Source organism: Canis aureus, chromosome 28 (assembly GCF_053574225.1).
Source record: "Canis aureus isolate CA01 chromosome 28, VMU_Caureus_v.1.0, whole genome shotgun sequence".
Taxonomy (NCBI): domain Eukaryota; kingdom Metazoa; phylum Chordata; class Mammalia; order Carnivora; family Canidae; genus Canis; species Canis aureus.
In genome coordinates this window covers 22,474,406-22,501,363 of record NC_135638.1, presented here as the reverse complement: position 1 = coordinate 22,501,363, position 26,958 = coordinate 22,474,406, and the positions used below count along the sequence as shown (strand labels likewise).

The 26,958-nt window shown below is 38.1% G+C and overlaps 1 protein-coding gene across 8 annotated transcripts in view; it reads right to left on the bottom strand.

The window, feature by feature from the left end:
- Positions 1–26,958, bottom strand: part of NCOA2 (nuclear receptor coactivator 2) — a 294,246-nt gene that overhangs the window by 146,543 nt on the left and 120,745 nt on the right. For 2 of the 8 annotated variants that reach the window (XM_077876606.1, XM_077876612.1), the window contains exon 3: positions 10,462–10,536. The exons of the other annotated variants lie outside the window; for them this stretch is intronic. The gene's annotated coding sequence lies outside the window, so the exon portion shown is untranslated. The remainder of the gene's footprint in view (positions 1–10,461; positions 10,537–26,958) is intronic. 8 annotated transcript variants of the gene reach the window in all.

Genomic DNA, 26,958 nt, shown 5'->3' with positions numbered 1-26,958 from the left:
TAGGTAATGAGAGAAAACTTTTCTAAAGAATAGCATAAAAACTGCAGGGGGGAGTTTGCTAAAATTCATCTACCTATGTCCTTTTCCTGCTCATGTTATCAAATCTTTGGTTATCTCAGAAATCATTTCTACAGAGGTAGAGTGGGGTCACAGATACTCTAAAACTAATACCATGTGCCCTTTATTAGCTACAATGGAGTTTTTACAAGTTATTTCTCAGCCAAATCACAGGGAACAGCAAAATCCTATGAATTCTCTGATCAAATCAACAGCAGTAAGAAAATGTCTCCTGCCAAACACATCTAAGTAAAATGTCTTGATCCAGATTCCACACTTACACTTCAAGATGTATTACTGTTAGCAAATCTGTCCCTCTGTCATATTTTCTGCTGGCAAGCACAAATAGGTAAAATTTTTAACTCCCCTCCTGAGTGCAGAAGGTGGCTGCAGCAGATTTTATCATTAGCAACTTTAAACTTTTTTCATCACCAAGGCAGTAGTGTTTCAACAGGAATTAGGCTAGGTAATTTGTAAAGTTGTTTCTAGCTTCAGTGTTCTCTGATGGTGGTTTTACATATAGAACTGTGGTTCATTCTCAAACCAAAAGTCTGGTGAGAGTTAAAACAGTGCAATAAACAGATCTTAAGAGTAAAGTTCAAGAATTCTGAAAAATGAAAGGACTTATGTAACCCAAACTCCTATCAAGATGGAAAACACTTTCGTGACCACTGAATACTTCTGTGCCCACTCTCAGGCAATCTCTCTCTCCTTATCCCCACCAACAACCACCAATCTTATTTTCTATTATTACAGATTGGTTTTGCTTTTTCTAGAACTCCAAATAAATGGGATCATACAATAAAGTACTATTTATGCTTCTTTCAGCATAAAGTTTTTGAGACCCATCCGTGTCACTGCATAAATTAATAACTTGTCCCATTTTATTGCTAAGGATATTCGAATATACTGCAGTTTGTTTATCCATTCTCCTCTTCCTGGGGATTTTGGTTGTTTCCAATTAAGAATTCTAAGATAATTCTGCAAGGTCCCAACCCCTGGTGTACATACCCTGCATAACCTCAAGTATGATGAATTTTCACTCCAGTGATGAGGCTGTATTATATGGCACAACTAACTTTAGGATAGGGAGGTGGAGGGGATCCCCCGGTTGCTCAGTGGTTTGGCACCTGCCTTTGGCCCAGGGCATGTTTCTGGAGTCCCGGGATCGAGTCCTATATCAGGCTCCCTTCATGGAGCCTGCTTCTCCTCTGTCTGTGTCTCTGCCTCTCTTTCTACCTGTGTCTCTCATGAATAAATAAATAAAAATAAAAAAAAAAAGATAGGGAGATGGGTCTGGTCTAATCAAAATGAGTTTTCTCCAGCAGGCAGCAGCAAAACTCAGGAATGTGAGGCACAAGAAGGATTTGATATGTTACTGCTGATGTGAAGATGGAGGGGACCACATGTCAAAGAACACAGGTGACCTCTAAGAACTGAGAGTAGCACACAGCAAACACCCAGCAAGGAAACAGGACGTTAGTCTTACAGCTGCCAGATACTGAATTTTGCCAACAAGAATGAGCTGAAAGTGGATATTTCCCCCCAATGCCTCCAGATGAGAACTCATTCTTGCTGACACCTTCATTTCAGCCTTACAATAACCCTAAGCATAGAACCCAGCCATGCCAGGCTAGGTTTTCTTTCTTTTCTTTTCCTTCCTTCCTTTCTTTCTTTCTTTCTTCCTTTCTTTCTTTCTCTTTCTTTCCTTCTTTCTTTCTTTTTTTTTTTTTTTTAAGATTTATTTATTTGAGAGGAGGAGAGGGGCAAGAGAGGAGGGCAAGGGAGAGGAAGACTCTCCAGTGGACTTTCTGCTGAGCCAGGAGCCTGACACGTGGCTTGACCCCACCACCCTGAGATCATGATCTGAGCTGAAATCAAGAGGCAGATGCATACATAACTGACTGAGCCACACAGGCTCCCCTGAATTTCTGATCTATAAAATGGTAATTTGTTACACAGCAAAAGAAAACTAACACAGAATTATTATATACAAGCTGCTACCAATACACATGTACAAGTCTTTTAAAAGACACACATTTTCATTTCTTATAGGTACATACCTAGGCGTGGAATCACGGGGCTCATAGATATATTTTTATAAGAAACTGTCAAACTGTTTTCCAAAGCAGCTTTACCATTTTACATTTCCATCAGCTGTGTATGGGAGCTCTGGGTGTCCCACATCCTCACCAGCATTTGGCGTTGTCAGTCTTTTTAATTTTAGCTGAAATCCTAAATCTGTTAGCAGCCTTCTCTACAGATGGGGCGTAATCCTCATCCACTCCTCTGTGGAGCTTTTATAACATTTACAGCTAATAATACCACAGTATGTCTTGTTTTGTATTCTATGTTAGTGTCTCACAGGGGTTAGGTTCATCTACACTGCAGCATAAATACTAAAGGGCAGGGATCATGCCTTTTACTGCTCTTATAATTCCCAGCAACAATTATCCTAGTACTGCTTCTATAGATTATGTGATCTGATTTATGTACTGACATTTCTTTTTTCTTCTAAAGGTAATTATGAGCAATATGAAAAAATCCTTTTGAAGAGGCACCTTTATAGGAAGGAAAGAGTATGGCCTTGGAGTGATCCTTTAGTGTGAATCCATACACTACAAATATGACTCTTGAACAAGTTATTAACCTGAGTCAGGTTCATATCTGTAAATGGCAGGGGGGCGGGCAGCAGTGCAATGCCTATATTCCAATGTTATTGTGCAGATTCCATGAATTATATCGAAAGCAACTAGCCCAGTGCCTGGCAGAGGAGGACATCAATCAACTGTAGCTATTACTAGCCCTTAGTCTGATTATGCTCTGCAAAAGAAGAGGAGAACCACATCAATGATAAGTTTGAGGAAAGAAAAAAAGAATACAGAAAATGTTGAGGGTTGTGTTAGGTGGATGGAACCACAGGTTGTTTTCATAGTTTTCAAATTATGGAATTACTTAAAATCAATACTAAATTAGTTTTAAAATGTTGACAGCTTCTAAAGCTGGGAAAGGGTACGTGGGGGCTTATAACACTATTTTAAATTTCCATGATACAAACCTCAAAAAATAAATTGAATACATTGTACCAGAAAGTGGCAAATCTTTAATCAACAAAGTTGTTGTGGTACACTATTATCATATATTTTATTTATTCATATATTTAAAAATGAGATATACTCTGATATGTCACATTTAACAAGTTGCTGAGTGTGAACTAACTCATCTATGACATTAATTCATAAGCCCATTAACATTGTGATTATACATATTAGATTTTTAAAACTTGATAAAATATCATGGAATAATATATCTGTTAAATATATTTTTATTGAAATGAGGAATAAGATTCATAGATAGTAATAATAAAATGAAAAGTAACATCCATCTGAATTGGCTATTTTCTTTAGACATACGTGTGCACCAAATTAGGTCACTAGACCTCTGACCTCCCTCCTCAAGAGGTGAGTCTGTGATACAGGAAAGGCTTATCTGTGAATATCCTGCTTATGGATATCATCCTACCAATATTAACTAAAGATTTCGTTCTTTTGATATGCAGGAAAATGAGCCTTTGAGAAGGCCCAACTGTGCTAAGCTAGCAGTGAGTCCTATTTTGTTGGGCTATTTCCAATAAAAGGCTTATGCAAACAGCAGTGCATAAATGTCTATGATACTACTGCAGTCGATTATACCCACACAAAAGAGAGCTGAGGAGAAAGGACGATAGAGCGCAATCGTTTCTAAATATGACTCTGCCAAGTTACCACTTCATGAAATGAAATAATATACAAATAGCATACTATACTCTCATCTCAGCATTTGTACTTCATCCAAGGATTTCAGAAGCTTCAACAACTGAATCAGATTCTTCCCAATTAGCACATATGTCCCACTCTAAAGTAGGTTGCCTTTAAAAGGTGCATTTATGGGACGCCTGGGTGGCTCAGTGGTTGAGCATCTGCCTTTGGCTCAGGTCGTGATCCCAGGGACCTGGGATTGAGTCCTGCATCGGGCTGCCTGCAATGGAGCCTGCTTCTCCCTCTGCCTGTGTCTCTGCCCCCCTCCCCCACCGTCTCTCATAAATAAATAAATAAATCTTAAAAAAAAAAAAGGTAAAAAGAAGAGTGCATTTATTCTTTGAAGTCACTGGAACACTACTACCAGGTTATAATTAAAAGTCTGAGGTGATCTGTTAGCCACAATTAATGAGAATCGTAGTAGCCGATGAGGATTTATGCCTTTCAGACCTCAGGCTTCCACACACTCCTAAGGCTCAGGAAGCAGGTTATAGATCTCAAGAATTTGATTTGCTGACAGAATCCACCTTCTAAGATGGACATTATTCCCTAAAATGTTCTGCCAGGATCAATGACCATTTAAAATTGTAAAATCTTAGAACTAAAAAGAATCTGAGAGCCATCCGGTCCAGGGGCTCTTGAAGCCATCCATTTCAGATTCCCAAACTGGGGTAACTCTATACTTTTCCAAACTTTAACTTCAGAATCATTGACATATTAAGGCAGAAAACTTCCCACACTGTTACTAAGAGTTCAAAAAGTAACCAAAGGCAGAGACTAGACTAGACTGCTTCTTCAAAATGTCAGAGAGGATTGAGGTTGCAGGGATAATACAGAAGAACAATAAAATGTCCTTTGAGCGTGATGGCTAACAGCCTCACAAACCTTCTTGTTCTCCTTAACTCTTGTGGATTAACCAGATTTGCTTTTCCGGCTCTGCTATTCCCTGGATCCTCTATATATTAACTTCTCCCACCAAAAGCCAAAAGAACACGTCAATCATACACAAAAAAGACTGGAAGAATGTGGCTCACTGTTCTCACTGTATCATAAAAGACGCTATGCAGATAGATGATAGTAAGACTTCTGTGTCAACCTGTTTTAATTAAGATCTGACTAAAAATTTTCATTTATTCACACACTTGGCCATATAAACAATAATCAAAGTTAGACAAAAAGCTTCTCTTTGTGTGGAGATGCCATATTCTGAGACAAATAATTAATTATTCATCTATTCCAAATCTCCACAGGCACAAGAGGCACTTGTGATAAAAGGTGCTAAGGAACATGTGTTTTATGTTGGTCTAGAAGACTACATCTCTCACAGCGTATCACTGTATCTCAGCACCTCGAGCCAATTCTGACTCAACTTCAAGTGTCACTTGTGAATGCTTCTGAGGTGGATGATTTCTTTCACCTTCCCCTCACCAGGGCTCTTTCTTTTTCTGCTTTCTCCCATTTTCTCTTTCTCTTCAAAAAATCATTAAGATTACTTATCCTTGTTTGGAAGAGAGTAATAATAATTGCAATCATAGTCACCAAGTATAGGAAAAGAGGGAAAAGATCTTTAGGGGAAAAAAGAAATCTTTCCTTAGAGCCCACAGTTTATAGGAATAGTTTATAAAAAAGGAAAAGCATTGTTGATATTTGATCTGATGTCTTTCTCTCTGTAACGGTTTTCCTTTTTTAGCATTAGATTAATTCATTTCCTCCAAAAATATTTACTGAATGCCAGTATCATATAAAGCACTAAGACAGGTGCTGGGGAATACAAAAATGAACAGGACAAAATCCCTGCCCTCAAGAAACCTATAACCAAGGAGGAGAAAGAGAAAAGTAGGCAAAACTTATAAAATGTTATCAAAAGTGCCATTCTGAGGTCTGGGCTATTATAGGAGCAACAGGGGAGAATGCCTGATTTTGGAAAGGAAGTGCCAAGATTTCAGAGACTATCAGGACAAGCAGATCTATATCAAGTGTGTGAGGAAGGGGAGAAATAGGTGTATAAGCAGGGGAGCAGTGGAAGAGCACATCTCTTACAAGGACTCTAAAGAAATACCCAGGAGGGTCCCTAAAAGAGGATGGTGGGAAAAAAGGCTGGAAAGGTGGGCATGAACCAGGTGAGAATGAGCTTTGTCTGCAGAGCTAAGGAGGTTGAAATTCAGCCTGTAGGGAATGGGGAACTCATGAAAGGTTCTGAGCAGTTGAATAAAATGATCTATTTTTTTTTTAAAAAGAAAGTTTAAGGGATCCCTGGGTGGCTCAGAGGTTTAGCACCTGCCTTTGGCCTAGGACGTGATCTTGGAGTCCCGGGATCAAGTCCTGCATTGGGCTCCCTGCATGGAGCCTTCTTCTCCCTCTGCCTGTGTCTCTACCTCTCTCTGTGTCTCTCGTGAATAAATAAAATCGAAAGAAGAAAAGAAAAGAAAAGAAAAGAAAAGAAAAGAAAAGAAAAGAAAAGAAAGAAAAGAAAAGAAAAGAAAAGAAAAGAAAAGAAAAGAAAAGAAAAGAAAAGAAAAGAAAAGAAAAGAAAGAAGGAAGGAAGGAAGGAAGGAAGGAAGGAAGGAAGGAAGGAAGGAGAAAGAAAGAGGGGGGAAGGAGGGAGGAGAGAAAGAAAAAGAAAGAAAGAAAGAGACAGAGAGAGAGAGAGAAAGAAAGAAAGAAAGAAAGAAAAGAGAAAGAAAGAAAGAAGAAAGAAAGAAAGAAAGAAAGAAAGAAAGAAAGAAAGAAAGAAAGAAAGAAAGAAAGAAAGAAAGAAAGAAAGAAAAGGAAAGTTTAGGGGTATGTGGGTGGCTCAGTCAGTTGAATGTTGACTTTGGCTTAGATCATGATCCCAGGGTCCTTGGATGGAGCCTTAGGCTAGGTTTTCTGCTAAGAGGGGAGTTTGCTTGTGGTCTCTCTCTCAAATAAATCTTTTCTTAAAAATTAAATTAAATTAAAAGAAAGTTAGTTTACCAGTGGTATGGACTTAAAGAAATGATACTAGTTAGGGAGAACAGTTAGAAAACTGGAGCAATAATATCAATGAGAAACAATGAGACTAGATATAAGCTAAAATACCTAATCCTTAAAAGTCTTAGTACAGCTCATAAATAAACCCTCACATATGTGGCCAAATGGATTTTGACAAAGGTGCCAAGACCACTCAATGCGGTCTCTACATTTGTCTTTTCAACAAATAGTACTGGGAGGGATGCCTGGGTGGCTCAGCAGTTGAGGTCTGCCTTTGGCTCAGGACATAATCCTGGGGTCACAGGATCGAGTCCCGCATCAGGCTTCCTGTATGGAGCCTGCTTCTCCCTCTGCCTGTGTCTCTGCCTTTCTCTCTGTGTCTCTCATGAATTAATAAATAAAATCTTTAAAAAAACAAAAACAAAAAAACAAAAAACAAATAGTGCTGGGTAAACCAGATATCCACATGCAAAAAAAGTGTTTGGACTCTTGACCTACGTATACAAAAATTAACTCAAGAGTAGGTCAAAGACCTAAACATAAGAGCTAAAACTATAAAAGTCTTAGAAGAAAACATAAAGGGAAAGCTTCATGGTATTGGATTTGGTAGGGATTTTTTAGATATAACACCAAAAGCAGATGTGACAAAAGAAAAAATAGTCAAGTCAGACTTCATCAAAATTAAAAGCTGTGGGGCAGCCCGGGTAGCTCAGCAGTTTAGCGCCGCCTTCAGCCCAGGGCCTGATCCTGGAGACCCTGGGATCGAGTCCCATGTCAGGCTCCTTGTATGGAGCCTGCTTCTCCCTCTGCCTGTGTCTCTGCCTCCCTCTCTCTCTGTATCTCTCATGAATAAATAAAATCTTAAAAAAAATTAAAAGCTGTGCATCAAAAGATACTATCAACAAAATACAAGGGCAATCTATGGGAGAAAATATTTGCAAATCATATATTTGATAAGAGATCAATATTGAGTATTACAAAGAACCCCAACAACACAGCAACAAAATAAAAAATTTGATCCAAAAAATGGGCAAAGGACTTGAACAGGCACTTCTCCAAAGTAGATACACAAATAGCCAATGAGCACATAAAAAGATGCTCAACCTCATTAGTCAATAGGGAAATGCAAATCAAAGCCACAAAATACCATTTCACATTTATTAAGATGGCTTTTATCAAAAACTAGAGGGGCACCTGTGTGGCTTAGTCAGTTAAACATCCAACTCTTGATCTCAGGTCAGGTCTTGATCTCAGGGTCATGAGTTCAAGCCCTGCACTGGGCTCCAAGCTGGGCGTGAAGTCTACTTAAAAAACAAAACAAAACAAAAAAACTAGAAAACAAGTATTGGCAGGGATGTGCAGAAACTGGAAGCCTTGTGCATTGCTGGTGGCATATAAAATGGTACAGCCACTGTGGAAAACTGTATGCTGATTCCTCAAAAGAATTAAACATAAAATTACCATATGACTCTTCTGGGTATGTATGCAAAAACACTAAGAACAGACCCTTGGAACAAATATTTGTACACCTATGTTCACAGCAGCATTATTCACAATCACTACAAGGTAGAAACAACCCAAGTATCCACTGACAGATGAATGGATAAATAAAAGTGGTACGTACATACAATGAAATATTATTCAGCTATAAAAATGGAGGGAATGTGGACACATCATACTACAAGATGCATGAACTCTGAGGACATGCTAAGTGAAATAAGTAACTAGAGATAAGAACCTCTAAATGAGCTTCCTAGAACAGTCAAGTTCACATAAAGTAGAAGAGTGGTTGCCAGAGAATGGAGAGGAGGAATGGGGAGATGTTTAATGAATGATGGGGAGATGTTTAATGGATGATGGGGAGAGGTCTTCAATTGAGGAAGACAATTAAGTTCTGGAGATGGATATTGGTGATAGTTGTACAACAATGTGAATGTACTTAATGCCATAGAACTGTACATTTAAAGTGATTAAAATGGTAATTTTGTTATGTTTATTTTATCACAATTTTCTAAGAAGTTTAATGTATCCACACTTGAGTCAGAAAATGTAAAAAATGGGCAGCCCAGGTGGCTCAGCAGTTTAGCGCCACCTTCGGCCCAGGGCGTGATCCTGGAGACCGGGGATTGAGTCCCACATCGGGCTCCCTGCATGGAGTCTGCTTCTCCCTCTGCCTGTGTCTCTGCCTCTCTCTCTCTTCTGTCTCTCATGAATAAATAAATAAAATCTTTAAATAAAAAAAAAAAGAAATGTAAAAAATGTCTCATATTTGGAGCTTTGCTTACATTTTCAATACTGTCATTATTGCCTCAATGAAAGAGTATTCTCAGTCAGCTGCCAGAAAAGAAAGGATTTATCTTGACTCATAAAAAAGAAAACAATAAGAAGTGATACCTTTAGACCTCAGTGGTTAGACCAAAATTATCCCTGGCTTTTAATGAGGGAAGCCAAAGGACAACACACACATGTGACTACTCCTTTATGAATGACATGTCTGGTCTGGTCTATAATGATTATAGCCCCTGGCAGACAGTATCTCCACTGTACTGTCCACTGCTCCCTTGCAGTAGATTCAATAAACTTCTATCTCCGTTTTTATTTTTTTATTATTTTTTTTCTCCATTCTAAAAAAAATGATTATAACGCCCAAATCTGGTATAGCTGCTGTGCGTCCAAGGTTTCAAGGGATTCATACTAATTTATTATTAGTCTACTAAGTAAAATCACCACCAAAACTTAGGAGTATTTTTCTGCCAAACTTACAAAATAAAGATAAAACCATGTGTTAACTAAGCAAGAGAACCTCAACAAAAAGGTTAGAGAACAATTTACTCATTTCAGAAGTGAGAAAGCTAAGGGTTAGTTAGGTATCAAAGATCTTCCTTAAGTAAGCAAGGAAAAAAAGCACACATAAGTAACTCTACATAATTTTAGCTAACATATGATTCTGTTATTTCTATTTATTTCTATTTTACTTAGAATAAAGTAACTGATATATACCAATTTAATGACAAAAATGCTGAAACACAAAATGAGACTCTCAAGGCTGAACCCTATCACGGAATCTACAAAGTCTGGCAAACGCACAACACATGCTTAGTTACCCCTTTCTCCCATTGCACAGCAGACACTGCTAATTAATCACTTCTGAGCCTGTATGTGGCCTCTCGATTCTTCTCAACACAGCACTCCATGCAATCACTATAATCAATAGGAGTTGGCACCAGAGATGAAGTCTGCTTGCCATCCCAACACCAGGGTGAGAATGGGAGAGAGATCTGGAGCAGCCAAGAATCACAGAGGAGATCCAGTAGAGTCTCTCCTAAGGGAGAGAATATATCAACACACCACAACACAACAGATTCTGCAACAGTGGCTTGCTACATGAATGGAAACTGAATTTGTTGATTTGAAGCAGCCACCTCTCTTTTATTAAACCTGTTTTAGACATGAATAAAGACCCAGCTACGCCCTCAGTGACACAATAAACTCTGTAGTTCTTTGAAAATAGAGCTTTTAGCCTTGACAGGACTGAAGAAGTGAGGGGCACAATTTAGTATATGTTCTTGGAATTTTGTTAGAAAAATACTTTGCTAATAAAAGAAAACCTTCCCCAGCAGGAGAGGAAAGGTTTCCAGATTGGCCAACTACTCACCACCTGTCCTTCCAATTTTGCTGCTTCCTCCTGGGTTCTACTCAAACTGCATTCCCCACCATTCCTGGAAACCAGCTGGCAGAAAAGGGGGGGGCAGAGAAATGCAGGCAAATTTGCAAGTGACAAAAAAGTTTTTCAAAGATAAGATCTAAACCAGTCTGCCATTGCTCTGGAGGGGATCTTGACCAGAATGGGAGCCAAAGTGTAGCTTTCTCATTGTATGTGGAAGATTTAACACCACAGCTATGTTATTCAGTCAGGTCATTTTTCTTGATGTTTTATGATATTCCACCCCCCACCCTGTAAACATGGCCAATTTCATTAATAAAGGGATCCCATTCTTTATAAGCAAGACATTCTACTCAGATTACATCAGGTTAAAACTATTTTTTAAAATATTTTATTTATTTATTCATGAGACACACAGAGCAGCAGAGACACAGGCAGAGGGAGAAGCAGGCTCCATGCAGGGAGCCCAACGTGGGACTCGATCCCAGGACCCCAGGATCACGACCTGAGCCAAAGGCAGCGGCTTAACCACTGAGCCACCCAGGTGCCCAGTTAAAACTACTTAATAGACTAAAGAGAGAGGGAAAAAAAGCAATAAAGATATATTTTGAAAAATCACGCCTATCTAATGCTTTCCAGGAGCCAGGTACTGAATTGATATTCCTACCTATTTTCCTCATAACAATCCTATGGGACTGGTACTATGATTTCTCCCAATTTACAGCAAAATTGAGGCACAGAGAGGTCAAGAACAGCTAAGTAAAAGGGCCAGGAACTGCATTTGTGCAGTCTGGTTCCAAAGTCTGTGCTCTTAACCACTATATTTACACACAAAAAGAGTAAAGGCACACATGCTCAGCGATTGCCAAGTATGCAGGCATTATGCCAGGTAAGTGTTTTGCATGTGGTGTCTCACTGGTTCCTCCAAATACCACATGAGACTGGTTTAATCTTCCCCTTTTAGAGATGAAAAAAACCGAGGGTCAGTGAGGTTAAGTAACTTATTCAAAGTTACACAATAGATTGCAAAACACCAGTTACTTATTGGGTGCCAACTATATGCCAGTCACTCTGACATGCATTCTATCTTTAATCCTCTGAATGGCCCTATAACAAAGGTACTAATTTATCCCCATTTTACAGCTAAGGAAAAATGAGGCTTAGAGAAAGGTTTGATAGTATAATTATTAGAGTCAGATTAGTATGAAGAAAAATCCTAACCCAGGCCAGTTGAGTCCCAAATCCCTAGTTTTTCACCCTCGGGATGCTGCTATAAAATACATGTTTATACATCAGCTGCAATATGCACAGCATTATCAGGGGCACAAAGATGATTCAGCTCCATTCAATAAGTTCACGGTATAAAGAAGAAAGAGTGTTACACAAATCACTATAATTTCCATATATCTATTCATCCACTATTCACTGAGGTCCTTACTACGTACAGGGTACTATAGGTACAGCAGTGAACCCATTAGATAAAAAATCCTGCTGCCTGATCTTACAGTCTAGAGAGGGACAATAAACAGGATAAATAAGTAAAACTTACAATAGATAAGATATTGCTAAGTGCTAAGGAGGAAAAGAAGAATGTAGGTTGAGTAGAAAAGAGAGTAAGTTTTAAACAGTTCAGATAGGGCAGTCAGGGACTCTCCTGCTTCTTGCTAGACCTTCAGACATGAAGCATGCTTCCAATCACCGAGACAGCCCAAACTGCCCCCTTGCTCTCTAAACGTGCCACAGAATCATGGGCCTGCCTGAGAAAAAGCAGCCCTATTTTCTGGCCATTTCCTTCAAGTCTTGTACAATTTGGCCTCTATCAGAACATGTTTTGCCAACACTGTCCCTTGGCTTCTGTAATACTGCACTGTTAGGCTATCACCTATCTGCCTCACCTGTGTTGGGTACACTTCTCCCTGCCACCAAACAGAAAGAGAGAAAAGAAAAGGGAGAGGGAAAGAGAAAGACAGACAAGCAAGCCTAACTACAGGCATTACTTGAATAACATCCTTGCTTTTTCTTCTCCCTATAAAGCCACTCCTTGCAGACTGTATCTGCTGGTGCAGTTTCAGTGATCTCATGTAGATGTGGGGCTCCATTTATACTTCCAGCCTCGTGCTATCACTTCTGCTCCTGGGTCCGCCTGGCTTTCAGTCACTCATAGGCATCTGTCTTTAGCTGTGGCCGAAATGCAGCTCCTTGCTTTTCTGAGGAAAACCCTTTTCCCCCATCTGCTGCTTCATATTCTCTGTTGTTCGGTCAGCTCTAACTCTTCTTTCTCTCTCCATCTTCAAACCCAATTGATGCCCAAGATCTTCAGTTCCTACTTCTGCAGCTTCTCTGGATCGCACACTTTCTCTCCAATCCCTGTGAGACTATACCAAGATTTCCCTCTCTTGTTAGCAGGCTTCTCCAGGAAATTCTCCCCATGTCAGGTTCCTCCCTCCCTCAACTTACTCTGTGGTGGGAATCAAATCTACCACCATAGTCCCTTCAGGTTTAACACAAAAGGGAAATGACCATAGGGTATTGAGGATTAACTGTGCTAATTACAATAATTGACTACTATACTTAATATGCAGTAGGACTCAAACAAGAATCTGGAACTCAGGAGCCTGGCAATCTTTGTCTACCAAGCAGTCCCCTAACTCTATGATCTTAGTTCTGGCGAAACTGGACTACGCAGTGTTCTCAGACTTGGCCTGGCACTTTCCTATGATCATCTCATTCCTTCCCATCTACCTCTCCCGCCATTCATGCCTATCTAAACCTCCATGGATGATCAACTCAGTGGCATCCTTCTCATAAGTCTTCCCTTGTCAATCCCTTCTCGTGAGAGAGACCTTTCCAGGGCGCCTGCTGGCTCAGTCAGTATAACATGTGACTCTTGATCTTGGTATTTTGAGTTCAAACCCCACGTTGGGCATGGAACCTACTTTAAAAAAAAAAGAGAGAGAGAGCGACCTTACCCTTTCCCAGTGCCCAGAAACCATCAAACTAATCTGACCATATCTTCTCAGTCAGTCTGTAAATATTTATTAATCACTTGATGTGTGCTTTGCAATGTATTAGGACTTGAGGACACAAATGTAAAAAACTACTGTTTTCTTGATATATCATGGTTATTACTGTCCACACACTTAATATACCCGAAAGTAAATTATAAACTTGAAAGTGGCCCAGCACTATGATTATAAGCTCTTTGATGTCAGTCTGTGTATTACTCATCTTTGTTTTGTTTTTTTTTTTTTTAGATTTTATTTATTTATTTATGAGACACACACAGAGGCAGAGACATAAGCAGAGGGAGAAGCAGGCTCCCCACAGGGAGCCCGATGTGGGACTCGATCCCAGGACCCCGGGATCATGACCTGAGCTGAATGCAGACGCTCAACCACTGAGCCACCCAGGCATCCCTTGTCTTTGTATTCTTGATAGCACTGATAAAGACACTTTGTTACAGAATATAAATGTAAATTGTTACATTTGATGGCAACCATAATTTTGTTATATTTCAGTATTGCTATTTCCAGAGACTTTTAAGGGATTTCATAATGAAAAATGAACTATTACTATACCACATGTGAAGGATATTACTATTATTTGTAAATTTTCAGATGAAGAAATAATTATTATACACCTCTTAGATAACTTAAAAGTTCGCTACAATTTAAACATAAAACAAGGATTAGAATTTAGCATCTCAAACACTGGTGCCCAAATTTCAGAGTCTAATGAATAAGAAAGACTAAGAGGAACTCAATAAAACCCTCAATCCTTCTACTAACCTTTCCTATGTATTTCTGTGTTTTGTTATTGAGGGGAGATATCTCAAGTCAAAGTCTTACAGCTGGTAATCACTATGCCATATGTAAATAAGAAATTAAATAGACTAAATAAAGAACAAATTCACTGCACTGGGTCCCTGACTCAGGTGTGAAACACGAGACTGATTAGTCAGAAGGATAAGGCAAATATAAAGTGTGAAGAAAATCTGACAGAAGACAACTACTCTAATCTTTCTCTATTCAACACCTCTAAGAAATAGAACCACAGTCTTCCTTAACAAAGTTATCTAAAATAAAGTAAAAGTCAATTACTCCAGTAGCTTAGCTACTGCAAATATATAGCATCATGCTCAGAGAGTAGAAATAAATCAACATTTCTAAAATATTATTTCTTGGCCCTAATATTTTCAAATGAGTTTTTTTTTTTTAAGATTTTATTTATTCATGAGAGACACAGAGAGAGAGAGGCAGCGACACAGGCAGAGGGAGAAGCAGGTTCCATGCAGGGAGCCTGTCGTGGGACTCGATCCTGGGTCTCCAGGATCAGGCCCTGGGCTGAAGGTGGCGCTAAACTGCTGAGCCCCCCGGGCTGCCCTCAAATGAGTTTTAATTGTGTATCAACAGGGTAGAGTTCAAATAAGGATTAGGGGCCTATTTATGCTTGGTGGTGAGTCAGGCACTGTATTTTCTTTAAACAAAATAATGAACAAGTCGAGAGTTTAAATGCTCAACTTCAAGTGTGAAGTATCATAGGCACAACTAAACCGTAAACTTGGGGTGCCTGGGTGGCTCAGTTGGGAGCATGTGACTCTTTTTTTTTTTGTTTTTTTAAGAGAGAGAGCACACAGGTGAGCCAGAGGGGTAGGGGCAGGCAGAGGGAGAAGAGGAGGGAGAATTTTAAGCAGGCTCCACATCCAGCAAGGAGCCTGACATGGTTCTGATCTCCTGAGATCATCAACTGAACTGAAATCAAGAGTCCAACTCTTAACTGACTGAGCCACTCAGGCGCCCCACCCCCTACCTTCTTTTTGCAGGGGAAGCATGTGACTCTTGATCTCAGAATTGTGAGCTGAAGCCCTGTACTGGGTGTAGAAATGTTTTAAAATGAAAAACTTTAAGAAAAATGGTAAACTTAAAAATTATGGAATAGTACACGAACATCTATCTCACACTTGTAAAATGCTAAAGGCAACCATTTGTTTTCCTTAAAAACATCACCAATATCACTCATTTTAAGAAACCTATTCCTTAAAAAAATCCTTTAAAAACTGTAACTAAAGCAGAAGAGGGGAGAAGCACAGTAATGATAACTGGTCCCAGACATGGAAAAAAGAAACCAGAGTTACCCTTTATTGCATTTCCTTTAATCAGAGCCCAGACAGAGGCATGGCTAGGATCACTGCAAGAGGGGTACATGGGCACAACGCCCATACTCAGGCAAACCATGATCTCTCAATATGCTGTGTATGCAACTTTAATAGATTTACAGGCATACTGTGGAGATACTGTAGGTTCTATTTCAGACCACCACAATAAAACCATTATTGCCATAAAGTGAATCAAGTAAAATTTGTTTTCCAGTGCATGTAAAAGTTATGTTTACACTATACTATAGTCTATTAAGTGTGCAACAAATAGCATTGTCTTAAAAAATGTACAGACACTAATTAAAAATATTTTATTGCGGGATCCCTGGGTGGCGCAGCGGTTTGGCGCCTGCCTTTGGCCCGGGGCGTGATCCTGGAGACCCGGGATCGAATCCCATGTCGGGCTCCCGGTGCATGGAGCCTGCTTCTCCCTCTGCCTGTGTCTCTGCCTCTCTCTCTCTCTCTCTCTGTGTGACTATCATAAAAAAAAAAAAAAAAATTTAAAAAAATATTTTATTGCTAAAAAATGCTAATCATTGTCTGAGTTTTCAATGAGTAGTAATCTTTTTGCTGGTGGAGGGTCTTGCCTTGATGTTGATGACTGCTGAAGGTTGGAGTGGTTGTGGCAATTTCTTAGAATAAGACAACATGAAGTTTGCTGCAATAATTGACTCTTCATTTCACAAATGATTTCTCTATAGCATGCAATGCTATTTGATAGCATCTGATTCATAGAACTGCTTTCAAAACTGGGGTCAATTCTCTCAAACTCTGCCACTGCTTTACCAACAAAGTTTATGAAATATTCTAAATCTTCTGATGTTATTTCAACAATTGTCACAGAATCTTCACCAGAAGTAGATTCCATTTTAAGAGATCATTTTCTTTGCTCATCCATAAGAAGTAACTCCTCATCTGCTCAGGATTTATCATAAAATTGTAGCAATTCAGTCAGACTTTCAGGCTCTACTTCTAATTCTATTTCTTGTTGTTTCTACCACATCTGCAGTGACTTCCTCAACTGAAGTCTTGAACCCCTCAGAGTCATCCATGAGGGTGAATCAACTTCTCCCACATTCCCGTTAAATGCTGATATTTTGACATCTTCCCATGAATCACACATGTTTTTTTTAAATCCAATTTGCCAACATATACTATAACACCCATGCTCATTCCATCAAGTGCCCTCCTTAATGCCCATCACCCAATTACCCCATTCCCCCACCCACCTCCCCTTCCACAACCCTTTGTTTGTTTCCCAGTTAGGACTCTCATAGTTTGTCTCCCTCTCTAATTTTTCCCATTCAGTTCCCCTCCTTTCCCTTATAATCCCTTTCACTATTTCTTATATTCCACGTAAGAGTGAAACCATATGATGATTGTCCTTCTCTGATTGACTTATTTTACTCAGCATTAATACCCTTGAGTTCCATCCACGTCAAAGCAAATGGTGGGTATTCATGTTTTCTGATGGCTGAGTAATATTCCATTGTGTATATATACCACATCTTCTTTATCCATTTATCTGTTGAAGGACATTTTGGCTCCTTCCAGTTCGGCTATGAATCATACATGTTCTTAATGGCATCTAGAATGGTGAATCTGGGGCAGCCCAGGTGGCTCAGTGGTTTAGCGCCACCTTCAGCCCGGGGCCTGATCCTGAAGACCCTGGATCGAGTCCCACATCAGGCTCCCTGCATGGAGCCTGCTTCTCCCTCTGCCTCTGCCTCTGCCTCTCTCTCTCCCTGCGTGTGTGTCTCTTGTGAATAAAATAAATAAAATCTTAAAAAAAAAAAGAATGGTGAATCCTTTCCAGAGTTTTTCAGTATACTTTGCCCAGATTCATCAGAGGACTCACTATCTATGGCAGCTATACTTTCTGAAATGTATTTCTTAAAATAATAAGACTGTAAAGTCAAAATTACTCCTTGATCCATGGGCTGCAAAATGGATGCTGTATTAGCAGACATGAAAACAACATTCATCTCGTTGTACATCTCCATTAGACAGTTTATGTGACCAAGGGCATTGTCAATGAGCATATTTTGAAAGGAATCTCTTCTTCTGAGTAGTAGTAGGCCTCTATAGCAGGCTTAAAATATTCAGTAAACCATGTTGTAAACAGATGTGTGGTCATTCAGGTTTTGTGGTTCCATTTTTAGAACACAAGCAGAGTAAATTTAGCATAAATCAAAAGGGCCTTTAGGATTTTCTCAATAGTCAATAAGCATTGATTTCATCTTTAAGTCACCAGATGCATTAGCTCCTAACAAGAGAGTCAGTCTGTCCTTTGAAACTTTCAAGCCCGGTGCTGATTTCTCTCTAGCCATGGAAGCCTTAGATAGCAACTTCTTCCAATAGCAGGTGGTTCCATCTTGACTGAAAATCTGTTGCTCAGTGGAGCCACCCCCATTAATTCTCTTAGCTAGATCTTCTGGATAGCTTGCTGCAGCTTCTGTATCAGCATTTGCTACTTCACCTCACTCTTGTATGTTATGGAGACAGCTTCTTCCATAAATCTCATAAACCCACCTCTGTCAGCTTCAAACTTTCTTCTGCAACTTCTTCACCTCCCTCAGCCCTTGAAGAACTGAAGAGAGTCAGGTCTTGCTCTGGATTAGGCTTTGGCTTAAGGGAATATTATGGCTGGTCTCATCTTTTATCCAGACCATTCAAACGTTTCCCCTATCAGCAATAAAGCTGTTTAGCTTTCTTACCATTCATGTTTTTACCAAGGAGGGTAGCACTTTCAATTTCCTTCAAGAATTTTTCCTTGTATCTACAACTTGGCTGTTTGACACACATAGTTTTCAGCCTGTCTAAACTTCCCACATACCTTCTTCACTAACCCTAGTCATTTCTAGCTTTTGATTTAAAGTCAGAGACATGTGACTCTTCTTTTCACTTGAACAATTAGAGGCCATTGTAGGGTTATTAACTGGCCTAATTTCAGTATTGTTGTGTCTCAGGAAATAGGGAGGCTCGAGGAAGGGGAGAGACAAGGGACCAACTGATCAGCGAAGCATCAGAACACACATCCATTTATCCATTAGGTTTGCTGTCTTATATTTGCAAATGACATATCCAGTAAAGGGTTAGTATCCAAAATATATAAAGAACTTCTACAACTCAATATCCAAAAAATGAATAGTCCAACTAAAAAATGGGCAGAAGACACAAACCAACATTTCTCCATTTCACATCCAGATGGCCAAGAGACACAGGAAAAGATGCTCAACATCACTAACCATTAGGGTAATGCAAATCAAAACCACAATGAGCTATCACCTCACACCTGTTAGAATAGCTAAACTCAACAACGTAAGAACTATTAGGTGTTGGCGAGGATGGGGGGGACCTCTCGCACTGTTAGTGAGAATACAAGCTGGCGTAGCCACTGTGGAAAACAGAAGAGAGGCTCCTCAAAAAATAGAACCACCCTATGATCCAGCAATTGCATTACTATATATTTATCCAAAGGATACAAAAATATGAATTCAAAGGGAAACATGCACCCTGATGTTTATAGCAGCATTACCTATTATAGCCAAATTATGGAAGCAGTCCAAGTGTCCATCAGTTGATGAATGGATAAAGAAGATGTGATATGCATGTGTATGTGTACACAAACACACGAATATTACTCAGCCATAAAAAAGAATAAAATCTTGCAATTTGCAATGACATGTATGGAACTAAAGAGCATAATGCTCAGTGAAATAAGTAAGTCAGAGAAGGACAAATACCATATGATTTCATTCATATGTAGAATTTAAGAAACAAAACAAACAAACAAAGGGAAAAAGGAGAGAGAGAGGAAAACCAAGAAACAGACTCTTAACTATAGAGAACTGATGGTTACCAGAGGGGAGGTGGGGGTGGGGATGGGTTAAAATATAGTGATGAGGAGTAGGAGTGTGCTTGTTGTGGCGAGTACCAGGTGATGTATGGAAATACTGAATCACCAAATTTTACACCTGAAACTAATTCATCCTGTATGTTAACTAATGGAATTTGAGTAAAAACGTTTTTTAAAAGTTTGCCGTCTTATATTGTCACAGTTCACAGCACTCCAAAACAATAATAACATCAAAGATCATATATCACCATAACAAATACAATAATAATGAAAAAGCTCAAAATATTGTGAGAATTACCAAAATGTGACACAGAGACACAAAGTGAGCAAATGCTGTTGGAAAAACAGAGCTAAAGAACTTGCTTGATGCCGAGTTACCACAAACCTTCAACTTGTAAAAATTCAATAAAGTGAAGCACAGTAAAACGAGGTGTGCCTGTATACAAGTATGGGGGAAAGGGAGGTAGGACAAGACACCAGTGGATACAAGTGCTATTTGTCTAAAAGACAGTGATAAATGCGGGAAGAAGGAAGAAAGCAGTCTTAATTTCAACCTTGATCCGAAAGACTGTATTTCTCTTATCTTTAAGGAAGTGAAGTAGTGAGGAAGCAGAGTTATCATTCTCATGTATATGGTTATGATCATTTTTAGAAAAAAAAAGCCACGTTTAAGCCTCTCATTTTTTTAAAGCTTGTTTATTTTTAAGTAATCTCTACACCCAATGTGGGGCTCAAACTTACAACCCTGAGATCAAGAGTTGCACACTCCTCCAACTGAGCCAGTCAGGTGCCCCTAAGCCTCTTATTTTTTATAACATGATTTAAGGTAAGCCTATAGTTTCTACCACAAGTTTCAGCATTTTCCTTTTGTTCTAAAAATCAAGAATTAGTTTCATATTTTTGAATTAGGGCTGTCAACTACATGAGTCTACCAAGGATTAGCTAAGGTCTGAAGTTTAACTGAAATAACTTCTTAAAAACAATACAATATGTCTACATAGAAATCAAATTTAACAACTCTTCTAATTTAATCAGAAAAAAACCTGTTTATGCTTTTAAATGGAATAGTATATAGTATACATTCTTTATCTCAAAGTAAATGTTACTAAATACATATAAAATGTTTTTCACATGTCAAATGCTATTTTCCTATTAAATCACCACATCATATGGGAAAACTATGCTTCCATAAAAAAGAAAAATCACACTAATGGGCTGAGCTAAGAATTTGGAGACCTGACCACATACATGCCTAAGAAGTGTATATTCCAACAGGGGTCTGCAAGCCATCAGTTGTGCCCATTGGCTTAAGTGTATCTCTTCTAAAAATCAAAAGCAATCAAAACTGATCAGAGCATGGCAGGAGAACAAATGTCTTGTTAGCTGACCCCTCTCCATTTTGGACAGCTTAAAACTCATGCAGCAGAGCAATAGAGACATAAATTATGATCCTCTGCACTTCCCTTAACAGAGTCTATTATTCAGGTTCAGGATTGCATAATCCAGATGTAGAAATTATATTTTAAGATGTTTTCTAAGAAAATTAAGACAAAATTAAAGATATTTCATGGATATAGAAAATATAAGAAGCTAATTCTTTAACTCTCTTTCAAATAACTTTAAGTGCTAACATAGCTGGAACACTCATCAAAGGGCTTTCTTAGGTTCTACTAAACATTGAGACTGACACAATTATCATGACCAACATCTGGCCCCAGTCTCCTGAAAAGAATACAGGCAGGAACACAGCTTACCAGCAGGGAAGCATTAGGCACAACTCTGCTGTAGAAGTACTTCCACCGGACCATGCATCCATTTAGCTCAGGTCCACACTGGCGGGGTGCAAGAGGTACCCCTTTAGGATGTTTCCTGCTCCACAGAAGCCAGTATTCCTTTAATAAGTTCAGAAGCAAAGCTCCCAAGGTCCCCATAAGGGAAATGCTCATTTATAAGAGTCACTGCACCAGGGAAGCTCAACACTAGGGCTCCCCCATCAGGTATTTATATTCCATTTAGCCTAGTCAAGATGCAGTTTACCATTATGGGGTCATTTTTACATACACAACATTGCCTAGAATCAAAGTTGAGACATAGTCTTATCAGATTACCAAAGGAAAAGAGTTACAGAGTTAACCAAAGACTAAATATGCCAACCTAAAGTATCTGGAATATATCAGTAACTATAAATCAATATGAAAAATACAACCCAATAAAACATGGGTTAGATATTAATTGACAATCCAGAGGAAAGAAACAGAGTGGCCAATGTGTAAACTCAAGGGCAATCTGAGAATGCATTTTATTTTACTTTTTTAAAGGTTTTATTTATTCATGAGAGACACAGAGGGAGAAGCAGGCTTCCAGGAGGCAGCTGGATGCAGGACTCAGTCCCTGGGCCCAGAATTATGACCTTAGCCAAAGGTAGATGTTCAACTGCTGAGCTACCCAGGTATCCCTCGGAGAATGCATTTTAAGACTAAACTGAAAATACCATTTCATATCCTTGACATCATCAAAAATTAAATTTTATCATATATCCTACAGCCTAGCAATTACCCTGCTAGGTAATACTCCAGACAAACTCTCATACATACACAAGGTGACATGTACAAAAATGTTTGCTCCTGGAATGCTTGTAATTGCAAAAAATTACAAACCTAAATATTCATCAAGAGAAAAACAGACAAATATGGTCACATAATGGAATACTGTACATGTGACTGACCTGCAAATACACAGATGATTATCTTAAAAAAAAAAAAAAAAACCTATAATGCTATAGGAAAAAGGCAAGTTGCAGAATAACATGGACAGTGTGGTACTGTTTAAGTTTTAAAACACAGAAAACAGGGGTGCCTGGGTGGCTCAGTCAGTTAAGCATCTGAATCTTGATTTAAGCTCAGGTCATGATCTCGGGGTTGTGAGATCTCTCTCTCTCTCGCTTTCTCTCTCTCTCTCTCCCCCCTCCCCCCGCCTCTGCCCCTCCCTCAGTGTGCTGGTGCACTCTCTCTCTCTGTCTCTCCCCCTCTCTCAAATAAATAGGTAAATCACGGGAATCCCAAGGTGGCTCAGCATATTTAGCACCTGCCTTCAGTCCAGGGTGTGATACTGGAGTCCTGGGATCCGGTCCCATGTCAGGCTCCCTGCATGGAGTCTGCTTCTTCCTTGCCTGTGTCTCTGCCTCTGTGTGTGTGTGTGTGTGTGTGTGTGTGTGGGTGTCTCATGAATAAATAAATAAAATCTTTACAATAAATAAATAAATAAATAAATAAATAAATAAATAAATAAATAAATGGTTAAATCATAAAAAAAGGGAAAAAGAAGAAGAAATAAACATTGTAATATATTCAGCCATAAAAAGAACAAAATCTTGAAATTTGCAACAACATGGATGGAGCTAGAGAGTATGATGCTAAGAGAATCATTTCTGACTTATCAGACCAAGAAAGACAAATACCATATGGTCTCACATATATGTGAAATTTAAGAAAGAAAACAGATCAACATGTGAGAAGGGGGAAAAGAATAAAAGGAAAGAGGGAAACAAACCATACGGAACTCTTAACTACAGCTAACAAACTGATGGTTACTAGAGCGGTGGTGGTGGAAGCATGGGTGAAATATGTGAAGGGGATTAAGATGAGCACTGAGGAATATATAGTCAAATCACTATATTGTACACCTGAAATATAACTGTAATGTTTACTGGAATTAAAATTTAAAAACTCAATAAAATTTTTAAAATTAAATATAATCATCTTTAATCACCAAAACAAAACAAAAAACAAACAAACAAACAAACAAAAAACCCAGAAAACCCTGCCTTGGCCTTTTTGTTAATGTATATGTCAACATCACACATCTGTAAAGCTTCTTAAAGGCAAGAGGTTCTTTCTTTCTTTCTTTCTTTCTTTTTTTTTTTTTTAAGATTTTATCTATTCATTCTCGAGAGAGATGAGAGAGAGCAAGAGAGAGAAAGAGCGAGAGACAGCGAGGGAGCACACACAAGTTGGGGGAGGAGCAGAGGCAGAAAGAGAGGGACTCCACTGCTCCACTGCACTGCTCCACTGAGCAGGGAGCCCAACACAGGGCTCAATCTCAGGACCCCTGGATCATGACCTGAGCTGAAGGCAGACACTTAACTGACTGAGCCACCCAAGAGGTTCATTTTATCTCACGGAGCAACCACTTTGGAGTGGTCAGAGTTCAAAAAATATTCTCTGGTTAAATAAATTTTGAAATGTTAAGGTTACATTGTCTAATATTTTATCAAAAATAATTAATGCTTATACTTGGAGCTTTGAATTCTTACATTTTCTTGTGATGTACATATCTATACAACAAGAATAATGGACTTGGAGTCAGAAGGTCTATGTTTGAATTCGGGCTCCACTGTTTACTCAATGGCCATTTAATTCTCTCATTAATTGCCATAAAATGAAATATTCACATCTATCTCAGAAGACTTTGAAAAATAAGTAAATTAGGAAAAGACCCATATGGAAAAGTATCTATTACTTAATTCATTAGTCCAACAGATAATTCTAGGTTATTCTCAATAGATGCCAATATCCCCACTTCCTAAAAAGAGAGCTTATAAAGATCCATTCTCTTTCTGCTAGGTGATAAAAATGATATCTTTGCCTAATATATAAAAGAAAATAAGACCAACAAAAATAATTAAAATATTTTAATTATATATTAAATAGTAATCTCTTGCAGCCATAAAATTATTCGATATTTAAAAGGTCTTTATCATTCTATTTATCACATAAAGTAGATAGTAGGTATGTATGCCCTGCTAAACAGCCAAAGAAAATGGTGTTTGAAGGAGAATAAAGAAATTACAAAATTGTTCATTAGAACAAATATGATCTCAATAAAATTTTACTTCCTTTTATATAAAATCATTTTAATATCTGACTTACTATTTTAAGTAGGATACATGGGAGTTCACTAAAGATTGGCTGGATGGCCTGTTTTTTCAGAATTATTAACCTCTGTTATAAATCCCTACTGCTAGGTAGAGTTGCCCTTATGAGAAGCAGCTGTTCTTGAAATCAATTTCTACAATTTGGAGTCTGCCCTTGTGACCTTCAACTGGAACTCATTCATTAAACCAATACTTGCTCCCCGTCCTCACTGTCTTAATATACCAGGCCCATATCTCCCTTTCAGTGGTGCCACAGATTTCTCATTGTCCCTCCATTTCAGTGACTTGGAAGCACATGGACACCCACCCCTGAAAACTAATTTCCAGTAGACCATCTAGCCTATAATATACCCTCTGTCTTTAATAATACTCAATCTGGCCATTTTTACATGGTTATGGCAACAAACAGAAATCTGTACATTTACTATTCAGTCTGTAGGCAGAATCTCACTTTCAGTTCAGTTTGACTTACTTTTTTTTTCCTTTCCCATAGTCATAGTTTCTATCCACAATGTAAAAATTTAGGTAACCACCACATAATATTTAACATCAGTGGCTCTGATGATAGACTAGTTCATATCCTGGCTGCAATGGTTACTAGGTGGGTTGCCTTAGGAAAATTATTGTATACTTCTCCATGTCTCAAGTTCTTCCTCTCTAAAAGAGCAACCCCACCACCCACCACAAAATCTCATAAAAGTGCAATATTATATCAGTACAAGTAAAATAGTACAGCACCTGATAAAAATTCTGTACTTTTAATAGAAAGTAACACGAGTTATGGGAGGAATGAATGTTAAGTATAGCTTCAGTGCTTAAAGAGTAAGGTTGAACAAGTATCTTTCAGGTGATTAGACCCTTATAAGCTTAAAAAATTATGAATACATTATCAGTTATCTACTCAGCTTATCAGTAAGTACAAATAATTACATTCCCATCAGGTCTGTCATTTTTATAAGGAAAAATATCACTAAGAAAAAATGTAGAAAATAGGGAAAAGTAAAGAAAGGAAAGACCCATACTTCCATTATCTGAAGGTATTATATAACATCAGAGTGTATTTATTTCCAGGAATTTTTTTGAATGTAATTTTAAAAAATCTATTGTATAAATTGAATCCCAACATTTCCACCTAACACCATTATAAAAGTAGTTTTCTTTATTATGTTAGGCTTTGAAAATATGATTTTAATAGCACCATAATATTCCACGTTGAACTCATATTTTACAGCAAAAGTGGAGAGGCCTTTTTTTTTTTTTACAACAACTGCATTCATACTACTGACTTTCACCTTAACACATAAGCACACCTGCCACAAGAGAAGGGTAATCAGGATCTACATTCATGGGTGTCCTAATTACTTTCTATAGTACAAACATTGGCATCATTCTAATGTTTAGTATAGCCAAAAACAACAATCGCAACACCAAACTAATAAATGTAAAGAAAGAAAAATAGTAATTAAAGTAGTGGTTTCAACTTAAATGCTAATTCTTATAACACTATTTCTCATTTTTCACTAGGAACACAGACACCAATTAACACTTCTCAATATACAAAACACACACATTTACATTCTGATTTAAAACAAGTCAATCTAAATTAATTCACAATAAAAAATTTTTATAGATGGGCCTATGTCAACTGTAATTTTCAATCTCATAGCCTTAAGATTGCCTTATCGGATAGGTTTTAAAAAATAAACACACACATATTCACTGAAATCCCAATTACTGATTTTGCCAGAATCAACACATACTACATTTTGATTGACTAACGGCAACCAGTGAAAATGTTCCCTTTACAGAAACAATTAGGGGAAGCTACATGATTTGATAACAAGAGCTAATGAACTGGGAAGGTGAGAACCTGGATTCGTGTCCCAGCACAGCCCATTAGTATCTATGCAACAGCCAGAAAATCATTTATTAACTTCAGGACTTAATTTTTTAAAAAATTGCATGATTCCTAGGGCCTCTTCTAGCTATAAAATAAAGATGCTAAGAAATAAAGATGATTACAGTACATCAAATGGCATGCAAATCACTTACTACCATAGGACAGATGATTCTTACTGATAGAAATCCTATCCTAACACCACTTTAGTCTTTCTTGCTACCCTGGCTCCCTTATCCCTTTTAATAACAACCACCACAAAATTAAAATTAGATATTTGGAGTTATTTTCATTGAAGAAACTTGCATTTGCTTTTCTGGTGCAGAAGGAAACCTATTCTGAAATCTGCCTAATCAACAGACATTAATACTGTTTGTTTAAATAAATGTGCTCACCCAGTTAATAAAAAAGAACGCTGTATGAAATGCTTAAATTCCATTTATTTTGAACACATACATACGAGCAATTAGTTTTTTTTTGAGCAATTAGTTTAAAGACAGCTATAATAAATTACCTACGCCGTGTTTATTTAAAAGTACTGTTTTGTATGACTTTTCAAAGCAGTTTAAATTAGCAACTAAAAATCTATGAATTCACTTTGGAATGCTAATTTTGTTAACAGTTTGTTTTTAATATGCAGTAAA